The 14514-nt window shown below is 31.2% G+C and overlaps 1 protein-coding gene across 3 annotated transcripts in view; it reads right to left on the bottom strand.

Annotated features, from left to right (window-relative positions):
• Nucleotides 1–14514, bottom strand: part of LOC106683069 (BMP and activin membrane-bound inhibitor homolog) — a 147130-nt gene that overhangs the window by 99661 nt on the left and 32955 nt on the right. Inside the window, exon 2 of one of the 3 annotated variants that reach the window (XM_067053537.1) lies at nucleotides 13221–13348. The exons of the other annotated variants lie outside the window; for them this stretch is intronic. The gene's annotated coding sequence lies outside the window, so the exon portion shown is untranslated. The remainder of the gene's footprint in view (nucleotides 1–13220; nucleotides 13349–14514) is intronic. 3 annotated transcript variants of the gene reach the window in all.

The following is a 14514-nucleotide window of genomic DNA, read 5'->3' on the forward strand; positions in this document are numbered from 1 at the left end:
CTGAGGTCACCTTAAGAGAAAATCTATTTAGCAGCGTGAAGATCCACTGATGGACTGGCTATTGTGTTCTGATGAAAGTCCTTCAGTCACCTCTTTAGCTACGGGTATGGCTATTGGCTAGCCGAGGTCTTGGCTATCAGACTCCGAGATCCAATAGGAACAATTGGAAGGGAAAGATTACGGTGGTCCGACTTGCTGGCCAATCAGAGTCCAGAGAAAATATGCTTACGTAACTGCGTAGAGATGTCACGGCAAAACAATCTACAGTAATTATTCGAAAGAGTTATTAAAACAACTAATAGGACAGTTTGCATGCCAACGATGATACAAAGGGTTATACCGCCTCCTTATAATTACGACCACTAAATCAACATGCTGCATCCATAGAGGTTTTCGATAATTAACAAACCATCCTTCGGTGTAGAGAAAAAAAAAACACCCCATTTAAGCTAAACGCTCCTATTGGGGTCTGTATTTAAATTGAATTTTATTAAAGCGGATAGTCTCGTGGAGGAGGTAGAGATGGAGTAGCCATAATTACAGAGGTCTTGGACACACGTGACGTGTAATTACAGCGAGGTACGGCCTGTGTGAGGTCTTGTCGTTCACTGGCGGCTCGTTCCAACAGTTAACTCCTAGTTATCCCTCGGCATATTGTAAACCAATGCTTCTATTCTATTTTTAACTTAATGATTTATTCCAGACTATATGTTTTAAAGAGCTATGTAATACCAAAATAGACATTATTGATGCACAACTAAATGATCTACAGACCATTTTCAACTATACTACAGCAATTAACGTATTGAACTTAAGTGAAACATATTTAACTTAAGTTAAGGCAATTAGGCTATTAGAGCAAATGTCCTCAGCCCACAACAATAAATAAATAAAAATAATTATAACATTAAATCACCTCGCTGAAAGGGCTAAGCACTACTATATATTGGTATCTCTTCAGCTAAACCTTTTACAGAAAGGATGATGCTAAGCCACACATTGCATTTTCCATGTATTCCACTGAAAGAGCTAACCAGTGCACACAGATCTAAATAATACACAATGAATACAAACAATACCTAACTGAAAGGGCCAAGAAATACATATCCGGTATCTGTTCAGCTAAACTCTCTTACAAGAACTATTTTTTCTTTCTTTTAGCTGCAAAAATCAGCTTTCCAAAGAAGATGAAAGTTGAAACAAGGAATTAAAATTAATATCGTCGCTTCGCTTGAATAGTGCTATATCTGACAAAACATAAAATTATTTTACTTGTTTGTTTACGTATTCTATAAATTGTACCGTAAACTTTACTTACTTTGTGACAATCCTAGTATCGTTAGGACAGTCAACAGAAGACCCTTGAAAAGAAAGGAACCTCTGTCTATGGTAATATCTTTGGAGCACGTATATTTCAAAATAAAACCATATTTTTTTTTTCAGCTGTGACGCTATTGAAGCAAAGCAGCGATATGCAGAACTAATGTTGACTTTCCTCTCGATATTTATTTCCTGACCAATCCAAATTTCCGACATATTCCCAAATAGTAGATGCTCCACTAACTGTTTGGAGAACTTGGACACCTAATGAGCCTGGAGGACCCTGGATTCGGTCACAGGCGAGCGAGCTCAGCCTCGATGGCGCCCGATCCTATCCCACGGTACCGCGGCGCCGCCTTATCTCAATGTTAGCTTATCTCTGTGTATATAACTCGTTTAGTGTATACTTAATGTACGCCGAGTGTGTATTAGTGTGATTCCGCCAACGGCTCGAATAATTGCGGTACATCTGATGTGTGGTATAAGAAGATTACAGCAACTCAAACATAGAGGAAAAGCCTAGAGACCTTATTCACTAATTAACAACTAAGATAAAGTATTATTATTCATAGTAGGGGTTTATTTCACGGCCATCTACCATAGCAGTGAAAACTGGACGATAGCGATATATACAATGGGAGAAACCTCAAGTATTCAACTTACATGGAAAAGTTGTTGATTAACATTATAGAAAAATATTTTAAAATGAAATTTTCTGAATGAATTCTGTTGAACGTCATTGTTATAAGTCTGGTTATTATTTATTACAGTCTCTGTTACGTCGCTGTAGAAGCAACGCCATAAATCTCAATTTTGTCAATTTTACAAGACAGTAAAAATTCTCATTATATTGCGTTTCAATAAAGAAGTAGTTTCAAGCAGATTTCACTATATTTTAGAAAACTTTAAAAACTGAGAAACATTTAATAACAAACCAGACAACATGAAATATTAATTTTATATTCCTTTTTCATAGGGATACGTTTGATAGAAGCGATGATAGCAAAACACGTTGGGATGACGGTCCAAGAGGCCTTGGTTCAGAACGTTGTGGGTTTGATTCCCATCAGGCTCACTAAATATTTATTTCACAGAAATTAGTAAAAATATCGAGGTTAAATTATCATAAATATTGTGGTTAAATTATTAAAAATATCTTAGCCAATTTATTATAAATATCGAGTTAATTTTTATTTTAAATGCCAAATAATTTTAAGTACATTTGATAGTTAAAATACATTGTAATTTAAAAATTCAACATACTCAATATTTTAAGATAATTTTTTTAAAATTTCCAACGTCTCATACATACTAATTGAACAAAAATAAGATACGAATAGAATAAAGTGAATCAAAAGAAATCGTCGATAGAAGAATATTTCTTCAATGTATAATAATTCAAACTGAAATTATCATACCTTTCCCTGATTGTTGTGCCAATTTCAGCGGGTTGTACGTTTCAGAGTTTATGTAGAGAATATTTTGGATATCTTCTAAAGGTGTGTGCTTATTTCAGTATCAATGAAATCTAGTGTTGGCGAAAATATCTTGCGTGATTAAAAAAAATTGCGCCTTCACCTGCTCAAGGTTGCTATTAGGTGAAACTAACACAGGACATCTGATGTTAAAAAAAAAGAAAAAAAAAAAAGAAGTCATTGCCAAAATGGATTAGACTCACTAAACAAAACGCCAAACGTTATAGTTCTTTAAAGTGAGGATAATAACTGCTTTCAGATCTTTTTGATTGTCCAATTCGATCTATGATTATACAATTTTAAATTTTAGATTGATTAATAATTAATTTACAAGTACTCATTCAAAATGACAAATTTATTCACAATTAAATAGCCGCTGTTAGATAAAAAGAAGAATAAAAAATGAGTATTTTCGTATTTGTGAGATTCACAAAATACATTGTCGGTTTTCCAGAACAGGATCTACAAAATATAATATTTTCCAGATACAGTTACATAACACTGACAATATATTTACCTATGTCTCAACTTTTTCCTAAAAAACAATATTTTAGTCAAATTAACACTAAATTATTACAGAAAAACGTGGTCCAAGTACATAGCTCAGTTATCTTTCTCATCATTTCCATTTTAACATTGATCCCACACAAGACTGAATCGACAAGAAACTCCTCGTAGATTCCGATTGCTACAACACTTACTTGACAAACGCTCTAAACTTCCCATTCACTACAAAAAATTAGTATACACTGCAATAATCAGACCAATTTGGACATATGGAATTGAGCTCTGGGGCTCCACCAAACCATCAAATTCTTCCCGCATCCAATCGTTACAATCCAAAATCCTACGTAAAATCCTTGATACTCCTTATTACGTCACAAATAAACTCATTCACAAAGACCTTAACATCCCATTCGTTCCAGATTTGACCCAAAACAGATATGCGTCTTTTCATTCCAAACTCCTTAACCATCCTAACCCATTAATTCTTAATCTTTCATCCTTAACAATCCCTGATAATCCTCCGAGGCGTCTGAAAAGAAGATGGCCACGGCTTCTAATTTAAATTAATCATTGAAGTATCACCAATGAGTGGTTCCTTCCCAAGATTTTCAAGTGTATATGAAACATACTACATATTTACCTATTGTATTATTTTGTACAGATGTAAATTACATTAAATAAATAATTAAAAAAAACATTGATCCCGAACTGTCTTGAAATAAATCTTCATAATAAAAACGTTATGGTTATAAAAACGTTTTCTATACATATCTATCACATGATTGGGATATTGCTAACAAACTACTACCGTGATTTTAAAAATGGCATTCAACACATAAAGTACTCAGTTATGAAATCCATTTCAAATCCAAACTGAGTGATAATCAGTACAAGAAATTTATTAATATAAAATAAATTTCACTTATTATCATTGACATATAGAAATAAAAACGGGATTGCTTGAATTCCTGGCCACATTGTTGTTATCCTGAGGCCAGATGACGAAGACATCCTCACGTGTGTTTCATCAAACCCATCCAAAGAGAGCAGCTTATATTTTACAAGTTCTGTCATGTGCGGTCTGTAACAGCTGGTACAGACGCCCAGCAGGAGTCCCGTGGTATTTTTATCCCAGCGAGTACGTACTGGACCCGGTGCCTATAATAACAGTAACCACACTCAGCAACTTATTGTAGGAATTTGCTGATGAGTTCTTAACGGTAGCGAGAAGTAATCCCATCAATGCTTATTCACAAACAATCTTATTACGTCCTCATACACAAAGCTGTTTTAATCTTAAGAACAACCTGAAAATTTATATTATAAATTATTGATGTGTAACTTGTATAAAAGTAAAACTCGGTAGTACATGTCCCATAACCCATCACAGACTTATTGAGTAAGTTTCTCTGGCTACACATTTTATCTTTGTCCTTCTGCATCGGATTTTTAGAACAACCACATCTCCCTGTAGAATTGTTTGGAATTTAAAAAAAAAAAACGATATATAGCTTGAAAGACCCTCTATATGACCAGAGTTTGCAAGGAGGGCTTTTAGATTCCTTTGTTTGGTTTTGAAAACTTCGTGAACGACACGGTTGTTATAAAAATATTCCTTCAGTGTGACAAGCAGGACAAAGTTCTGGTATAACTATTAACAGTATATACATATAAACACATCTGTTGGACACCAATTAATAATTAATAAAGAAATATATAAAGAAAGAAATGGATTGACTTCTTAAACGAAATACAGATAATTTAAAATTATAAGACAAGAGAGTTGTATTTTGAAAATTTAAACCTCCAATGCTATATAATTTTCGTTATAAATTACAGCGGTGTATTTATTAGTTGTCCGCTTCTACATTAAGGATAATAAAGTCAGTACCACATCAATTGCATATTCTGTTGAAATGAATCCATTTTAAACACCAGAGTTTCGACTATCATTTCAAGCTTTCAAATTAATAAATGAAAAATTATTTCTTTAAAAATATATGGCACTATTGCATTAATCTGTAGAACTCAGACACTTACAAAAAAACATTGTTAATTATGGAGGACTGAGCAAATAATATCAGGTTAATTTTTAAGAAATTATACTAACTGATAGCATACAGCTCATAAATGCATAGTTATAAGGGTGAAAGAGAAGTCATCAATTGATGGTGGGAACGAAGACATTTTCGGACTTTCTACGAGGAAGATGTACACCTTTGGGGCAGGCTCAAAGATTACATCGGACCAGCTCAGGACCATACTTGATAAATGGGTTCAGATAAACAGTGTCTTCGAGGCTCTGAGGAGGCAAAGGAATAGCGAACAAAAAAATATATAATGGTGAATAGGTGGAGGAATATCATATATATATTTAAAACTATCAGTTCTATTGGTATCGAGGTAACTAGGAAAGGAAATTCATGTACCACAACAGCCGACAGATAAGAGGTCGGACCAATGCACCTGATGCAGATGAATCGGGCAGTTATGAAACTATGTTAAGTAACCCACTGGTTGGGCGGCGCCATAGGCTCCTGGCCTCGTCTGACCCCGCGTTCAATGTATCGACAGGATGTCACTATCGAGATCTAGGCTAACTAGTTGGCAGATGATAATCGCTTATCTTAAATGAATGAGGAGAATACATCAGGATTCGAAAAGGGAAAAGCTTTTTGTTTATTATCATTAAAATTCACAACTCTGTCGAGTGAAAGGAATAGGAAATTATGCACAAGTGAAATCAGTTATTATCTTATATTCCTCAGAGAGGTATCACCAAACTAAAAGTCTTAGGAGTAGCCATCACAAGAAATTAGGTTTTGTAGGATGTAATTCAGACTATATTACAGTAAGAAGTAGTAGCATATTACAGCAGTACTCTATATTGCGGTATTGCGTGTTTGTTTGACTTAAACTATTATTGAATATATTACCTGTAATCTTATGAAATACAAACCATATAAAACATAGAATAGGAATTGTACAGTTTTTTAATCTGCTCAATTAAACAATTTTTATCATGTGGCTTGTCATATTCTTACCCCAATCCTTTATGTATTTAATTATTACGAATTTTTATAAATTTATCCAACATGGAATATATTATTAGAAAATTAATATATACAATAAAATATAATGCATTTTTGTTTTAGATATGGACAAAATGGAAAACTTCCTTCAAGCTGAATGATGCCCCAACTCGATTAACTGGTTGAGTGGAAGGAATGTGATCTTCACACTGCACGCCATTATGGGGGGGGGCTTAATGAAACCTTCTAGCTTATAAATATATGAATATGCATTCATGGTTTAAAACTATCATCCATTTTAAGAGTAAAAAACTATTGCAACTCAAACCTACAGTTATATTATTATAGTTTCAAAAGTGCGTGGAAACTATAAAAGCTACCAGGATGACACATTGGTTTGTTTTAAAAATAATTATTTTATTGTATTAATATATAACAAATAATAAAATATCTAGGGTGTTTTTAGTTTTTATGAATCTAGAAACGTTAAACCATTGTCGACAGTGAAGATCGCTAGTGTTTGTCGTACCAAAACTAAGATTATGTGACTGTCCTTTGTGAACTGAGATAAATTAACTAAAATTATAGTTTTTAATATCTTTTCCTAATTTTAATAGTCTAAGAAATTGTACAAACGTCAGAAACTTATTGTTCATGTACTTGAATTTTATTATTTATTTATTTTTTTCCGAACCCTCTAAAAGTGAAATAGTGAATGCGTTACTGTGAAAAAGAAAAGTAATTCGTGTTGTGTCTTACCTTTTACTACCTTTGGTATTTTAAGGTTACCTGTTATGTTTAAAATCATGAGCCATCCACTTGAAAATTGGTGGTAATGATAAAGGAAAATAAATTAACGTGAACTATAATAAAATGTAGGAGAATAATTTATTGCTAACTATTTCAATAAGCTTCTTGAGGAGATGGACTTAGGGAGTAAGTCTTGATCTTACTAGTAACTTGATCTGGAATATTTGAACTCTTATCCATGAAGAAACAATAAAACTATGGCCGGAACGTCGGCGTACATTTAAATGTTTTTAGTTGCCTATGTTTTGTATTTTTCCTGTTTATATCCCCTGATTAATTTCGTCTATAATAAAATATAAAATCATAAAGCCATGACTGAACTTATTATGGATTATTCATATATGTTCAACAAAGCACGAATCTTTTTGTATACTCAAATATAGTATTAGTACAAAATTCATATTGATGCATACTTTATGCAAATATGGATCTAAAAAGTGTAATTCATGACTTCAACCTCGATTTTTAATACTATGTTTTCTACAATTATTTGGCAAGAAAAGGCCATAATCTAGAAATTGCGTAAATATAAACAGATATAAATTTAAGAAGTATAGTTTGCTGGAGTAAAGAAGACAAGAATGCAGGCGAGGTATGGACTGAGGTATACTCCTCCTAGAACAATAGCGACTCCTACCTCCACTCTTTGTCCAGCCACAATGCCTCTCCAAGTCCTTCTTTTTTCATTGTATCTTAAAGGATACTTAATAATGAATCGGTATTAATTAGATTTTTAATCAATCTATAAATAGTTAAAATAATTCTTCCAACAAAAACGAGACAATGGGGAGAATAAACTTTTTTCGCTTGTATTTTGGTAAAACAAAGGAACGAATACTGAAAGACACCTATACCAATACAAAAAACACACAGAATAAACGATGCAAATGGAGCTAAAAAAAAATGTTACTCATTTCTCTTCAAGTTTACTTTTTATTTCACACTAAAATTGCACTACCAGTTTAAATTATATATTTCATTTTAAATACATGTAGTAAATAATAATGAAACATGTCTATATAAAGAGCTGTTACACAGGAGGAAAGCTGGAAATAAGAAACTGATGGAATAGGATAAAAAAGAAATAAAAAATTGTATTAATTTTTCAAAAAAATTGCATAATTAAATTATTCTAAGATTTAAAAAAAATACTACACAAAATACCTAAAAATCTGCAAATAAATATCTAAACCAATAAATTTGGACTCTTGATAAAAATTCTTTATTCTTATAATACTTTACGCTGCACATCTGTTCTCTTCGTTATAATTGGAAATAGTGGTTGACCATATTCTATGATTTAACGCTCATATTAATATGTTGTTTTGACACAGCATAAGTATCAGTAGTTAAAACTATAATCCATCATAATAAACTTGCTAACGTAAAGAAAAGAATACTTTATGGTAGAAGTGGTTAGTTAATAAGACAGTTATGACAATCCTTAATATAATATAGCTAATTATCGAGGAAACAGATTTCTAAAGAATGAAAAAAGAAATGAAGAGATAATGATGCGAACTCAGGAACTATAACAAGGAAAAATAGAAAAAACAACAAAGGAAGCGTTTTAGTGATAAAGATGAAGAGAGTTATACGCATTTAGTAGTTGGAAATTAAAGCTTAATAAATCACGTAAAATTGTCATAATTTGAATAATTATAATGCTTGTAGTCTATCGTTATAATTTTTTTCATTAAAACAAGAATTTTTTTCAAGTTAATTACACCCTAAGAGTGACTAATGAATACTCCAAGATTGTCAAGAAGGTAATGGAGAAAATTAAAAAGGATCATTTCAGTGTTTGCATTAATAAATTCCAGAAAAATAAAAAAGAGTAGGGATTATGGGGGAAAAGTAGTTGGAGAATAAAAAACAAAATAATTCCAAAAATTACTAAAGTCACAGTGATACTCTAAAAACAAGGTAAATAATTGTTGTCTATTAGAAAAAATCTTTTTGTTCCGGTCATTGGCTTACAATGGCACAGCAATTATATAATAATACTGACCAGTTAATCAGCACATATAAACTAAAGTATTTTCGTATAATTAACCTATTTGGTTATTTTGAAGTGATTTTTATCTCTAAAATAAACTCATAACCAAGTTTTAGTGATAAAATAATGGAATATTTCTCATTGAGAATACAAATATGGGAGCAATCGAATTTTTAGAAATCATATTTGCGTATTATTTTCCCCTAGAAAAAGTCTTAGTTCTGAAATCAAGTCTGTAGAAAGTAGAATAATATTTCTTTTGTAACTGTTTGAAACCTAAAATACTAAAGATTTAATATTTACAATCAAAAACCTCTGTTACCTATTCTATTAAACAGTAACCTTATCTAGCAGATCTCTAGAGAGTACTCTAGAGTATAAAAAAGAGAACTTTTTTTTATACTTCTTGGATAGCACACTCTATTATTTTAATCTTATTAGCTATATTTGCTTCAAATTTTATCTTAAAATATTCGTGAATTATTCATTGTTTCTATATTTATTTATTTATTTTTTTCAAACCTGGAACTATTCCATTATTTTTTCCTTGTATTGTAAATACATTTAGTTTTATGGGATATGATTTCCACATTAGATGAATGCTTGATTTTAGATGAAAGCAGGTGAAAATGCTGATTTAATTACGTTTCGGTATCATAAGGTATCCAAAGATGAGGTTGGACCAATAGGTTGTGAAATCATTAATAAACTTGGGGTAAAGTATTAGCCCATCTTAACTTAATACTTCAAATATTTGCCTTTTTTATCTTCTTATTTTGCTTTCTACCATACCAGTTTATCATTTTCGTATGATTTATATCAACCCGTATAATAACTTTTAATAAAATATATATTACTATTTCTATCATTTTAATTATTTCCATTGTTTTCGTTTACTTTGCAATACTTGCTCTATAGTTTTGAAAACAGCGTACTTATTATAGAAAAACGAAAAATAATTCTGTTGTATTTTCATATTTCTGCTCCTTAGTAAATTATTTTTTTTAAAAACAAATAAATCTTTAAACATTCTTTAGAGTTAGCTCTTTTTGGAATCATAAAACTAAATTTCTTTAATGTTGATAATGATGTCTTAAAATATTTTACTAATTATAAAGCATACCGTTATTTTTAGCCATCTGCCTAATAATTAATTAATTTCAAACTTTATACATTTTAGTAATGTTACTATTGAATGATTTAAAAAAAAGCCTTTTGTTGCTCAAATTGCGATAGTACGTCTCAATTCAGCAGCCTAATAAACAACAAACTATTCAGCTATCAATAGCTATTTTAAATACCAAAGGCGTTTTATGGGAAAACTGAAATTACATATATAAGAATTTTAAATCTTTAAGGGATGTTAGAGAAGTTTTTTCTGCTAACGAGAAAACCACTTTATACATTAATAGATTTTATACATTTTTCAATTTTTTCAAAAACGGCTTGCAGATTTTGATTAAACTCGGCAAATAAATGTAAAATTAAATCATTTTGGATATCAGGAAGGCATAATCCTCATCAAAATAATTTTTTATGATTCAAATGCCAAATTTAAAAAAAAATTTAAGTTTGTTTTTCGTAATATAATTAACCATTTTACATTGGCCATTTAATAATAATAATGGAGAGAATGGTTTGGGAGTGCCTATCGATATGCTAAGAGAGGCTCAACAATCAGTTCTAGATACAGCCCGTATTGTGCGAAAGATTTTAAATATCTGAAAAAATAAAATAAATAAGCAAAATATGAAGGTGGTTGGACTTCTAGTTCCCCCACATCAGAAATTTAACCGACAGTAGCGATAAAAACCGAAAATAATAATAATAATAATAATAAGCACGTATAGTCCGAAAGGTATTAATATTTGAAAATAAAATAAAGAAATAAAAAATAAAAATAAACAAAATATGAAGGAGGTTGGACTTGTAGGTCCCCCACCTCAGATACTCAACCCATAATATTATTTATTTATTCCTTAGAATAACATACAGGCATCAAAATCAGGCTATAGAGCCTTAGAGTACAACACAAAATAAGAATGAATTTTTTTTTTTTAAGGTTACAAAAAAAATTAAATCATAAAACGTCATAAAATATAATGAAATAATGAATTTGAAAAGATAAAAATGAACAACAATAATTAACAGGATATATAAAATAATAATAGAACAAATAAAATAAAACGATATGTCATATCATAAAACGTAAAATGGCTTCTGATAATAAATAAAAAGAAAAACAAAATCAAATACAATTAAACTAAAAATAATAAATTATACAATTTCTGCTAATATACATATTTACAAGTATGAACGAAATTCCGAAACATAAAATACATAGAATATATAAACCTTATTTGAAACTTTCAATTGTTATTCTTCCGGAATTGGGTGGACAGAAGGTAGTCGAAGATACGTGATTTGAAGATTGGAAGGGAATTAGAACTACGAATAAAGGAGTAAATAGAATTTCATAGGGAAGGGTTATTATTTATACAGTAATAAAAAATGTAAAAGTATGAACTATGAAAGAATTTGATGATCAACTTGGGAGAAAGTCTCCCGATTCCCATCGTAAGGTACACACACATGCGGATTTGTTATTTGTTGTTGATATTTTGCTTTCTTGGCAGGAATAAAGTTGATATCCCTTATTCGCACCCCCAAGAAACCCTAAAATACTAATTATTATAGTAATAAAAAAATGTATTGTTTGAAATGTTCAACTTTCAAGGTGGGAAGAGAAACTTGTACGATATTTTGAATTTATTAGTCAAAGACACTACAGGTTACTGATATTCAGTATTAGGATGATTCTGCATTTAAGGAATCTAAGGTAAATAAAACCTTGTTATTTAATAGGGTAATACAGTTGACAGAATAAACAAGTAAAGGAAAAGTGGACAAGACGAGACCTAATGGCGGACCATTCGGTTTATTAGTGCGTTAGAGTGTACTTATGGTAATTATAGGACTGGCAATGCTGCATCACCCTCAGGGAACTGTAGTCTTGTTCTCCAGGACATTGTTCTGTCCGTCCAATTGGAGTTAATTAGCATTTCTGTCTGGCCACAGGTGACCTGCTGCTTTAGGTAGATCGTGAGAGAAAAAAAAATTGGCTTACTCTGTGCTAATAAAAATATAATTTTCGTTTGTTACTTGCCAAAGACCTTCGAAAGTTCTTAACCGCTTACAAAATGTGTGGGGTCGTCCTAAGTTTATCAGCTATTGAAATCCATTATTATTCAGCAAAAAAAAAAAATCTATTATGTCAATTAAAGATTAATTGCGTATAACCTAAGAGGTAGGTTTTAAAAAAAGATAATGTATATAAGACAATATGGTGATAGGTCATGGGATTAACTATGTAAAGAAATAAATCACATAAGTCGGACAGGGATTAGCAAAATTTTGATTTCAACTATCGATATATTTAGCAATAACAAACCATTGCTGGATCAGCTAGTATGTTAATGTAAATACGCAAAACCCATGGCTTAAAGATTCTACAGTTTACGAAAGAAATCTTCACGAATCTCTGTGCAGACCTCAAAACATCACTATACTATTTTGGTAATATTGGTTCTATAACAAACTCTAATATAGACAGTATTTTTATCGATTTAAACGTAATTACATCATTCTCTACATATGTTTTATTTTTAGAATGACTAATGTGTATTTTTAAATCCATTAATAACGTAGTTCACAAAAAACAAAGTTTACGTTGTAAGTAGATATTCTAGATCATACAGAGGGAAGTTCTACAGTTTAACAGTATTAGAACAGCAACAACTAAAACCATACACAATCAGAACAGCGAAAGACTATCAGAAATTGCTTTTGATGACTTGGTAATAATGATATCCAATGGATATTAAAAAAAAATAATAATGAAGGCTAAAAACAAAACAAACCCCGCTGGCCGATCCTAATTTCGGAACTGATTGGTTCTGCAAATAGAGCGATGAAGACTAATAGGAAAGGATTCGCATGAGATTGGATGCAGTTGATTGTAATTGGACGTGTAAGAGAATCGACGAAGGCTTGTGGGAGTAACATTACTATAATTACCTATCTATGTCAGGCTGGAAGATTTCTAATGTTTGCTCCAGTCAACTTATCAAGGAACTGTAATGAGTGCTAGGTTGGGTGGTCGGGTCTGCAACTAGAGTAACTTGGGTGTGTTGCTCAACACTTACCTGTAATGAAAATATATAGTTAATAATAAGTAAAAGATGGGAGAAAAAAAACAAAACATAAAAACATTAAACATAATGTTCAAGACATAATAAGACAAGAAAACAAATATCATATTTGTGTAATGTAGTGCGAATAGTACAAAGTAACCATTAATAAAACCAATAAAATGAGGTTTGTAGTTTTAATCTTCAACAATCTCTTAGTTAAAATATCTCACTTTAGAACGAGTATTGATCGAAGTACCTTACGAAATTAAGGTAAAATTATTAAATCGAGTATTACCTCTCTCTCCCACCCTAGTATTCCATTATCACAGCTCGTCTTGAATGAAACCATTTACTTATATCGAGTAGAGCATTCTATTGATTAATTTTTATATATGGAACTACATTTTAACTTCCATCAAAACTAAAAATCGATGAAGAAATTAGGAAACCACATCAATTCTTAACTTTGGTATAGCTCAATCTAAGAATATTTTTTTAAAGTCTACAATACTCGCTATAAATGAATGTTTTCAAGATAAGGCGAGCTATTAGTATGTACATGGCCCGGGACAGGGAGGCAAGAATTTGACCTACGTTCTATTTGGAAGAAGTAGGGTTAGGCGATATTATATGTGAACAAAACAATCATATAAAGAAAAATAACGAACCAACAGGGTTAACTCATGGCTAAAATAATAGGATAAATAATTATCTCCCGTTATCGAATTCGAACTCAGTCGACTTCTCGTAAAGTTTCTACCGAGATCACTTTCTGATCCCCATTCGGAATACACACCTAATAATTTTGATTGTGTTTGCTTCAAAAAGGATCGGGCGAACAAATAATTCAAATTTAAAGGTACTTTATACTTTTTTATCTGAGTATAAAACGACTATTAAAAAAAAGATATGGTTTAGCAGTTATAAATAAAAAAAATAACGAAAACATTTTATTGCCATCAATAAATTCCTATAGATGATTATATCAAAAAACGGTTCACGAAGTTCCACTCCCAGTTGCTGGCAGTTAAAGGAGCAGTGACCTACAACCTGGGAAACCCAACCTCAACCCAAAGACTGAAGCCCAGACTGCTGCAGGACATTCTTTTATAAATTTTTAATAAATATAAAATTAATTCATAGTCACACTACCTCTATTTACTTATTATTATTCATTA

The sequence above is a fragment of the Halyomorpha halys genome, unplaced genomic scaffold, assembly GCF_000696795.3.
Source record: "Halyomorpha halys isolate HHAL.00 unplaced genomic scaffold, Hhal_1.1 Scaffold461.1, whole genome shotgun sequence".
NCBI classification, from domain to species: domain Eukaryota; kingdom Metazoa; phylum Arthropoda; class Insecta; order Hemiptera; family Pentatomidae; genus Halyomorpha; species Halyomorpha halys.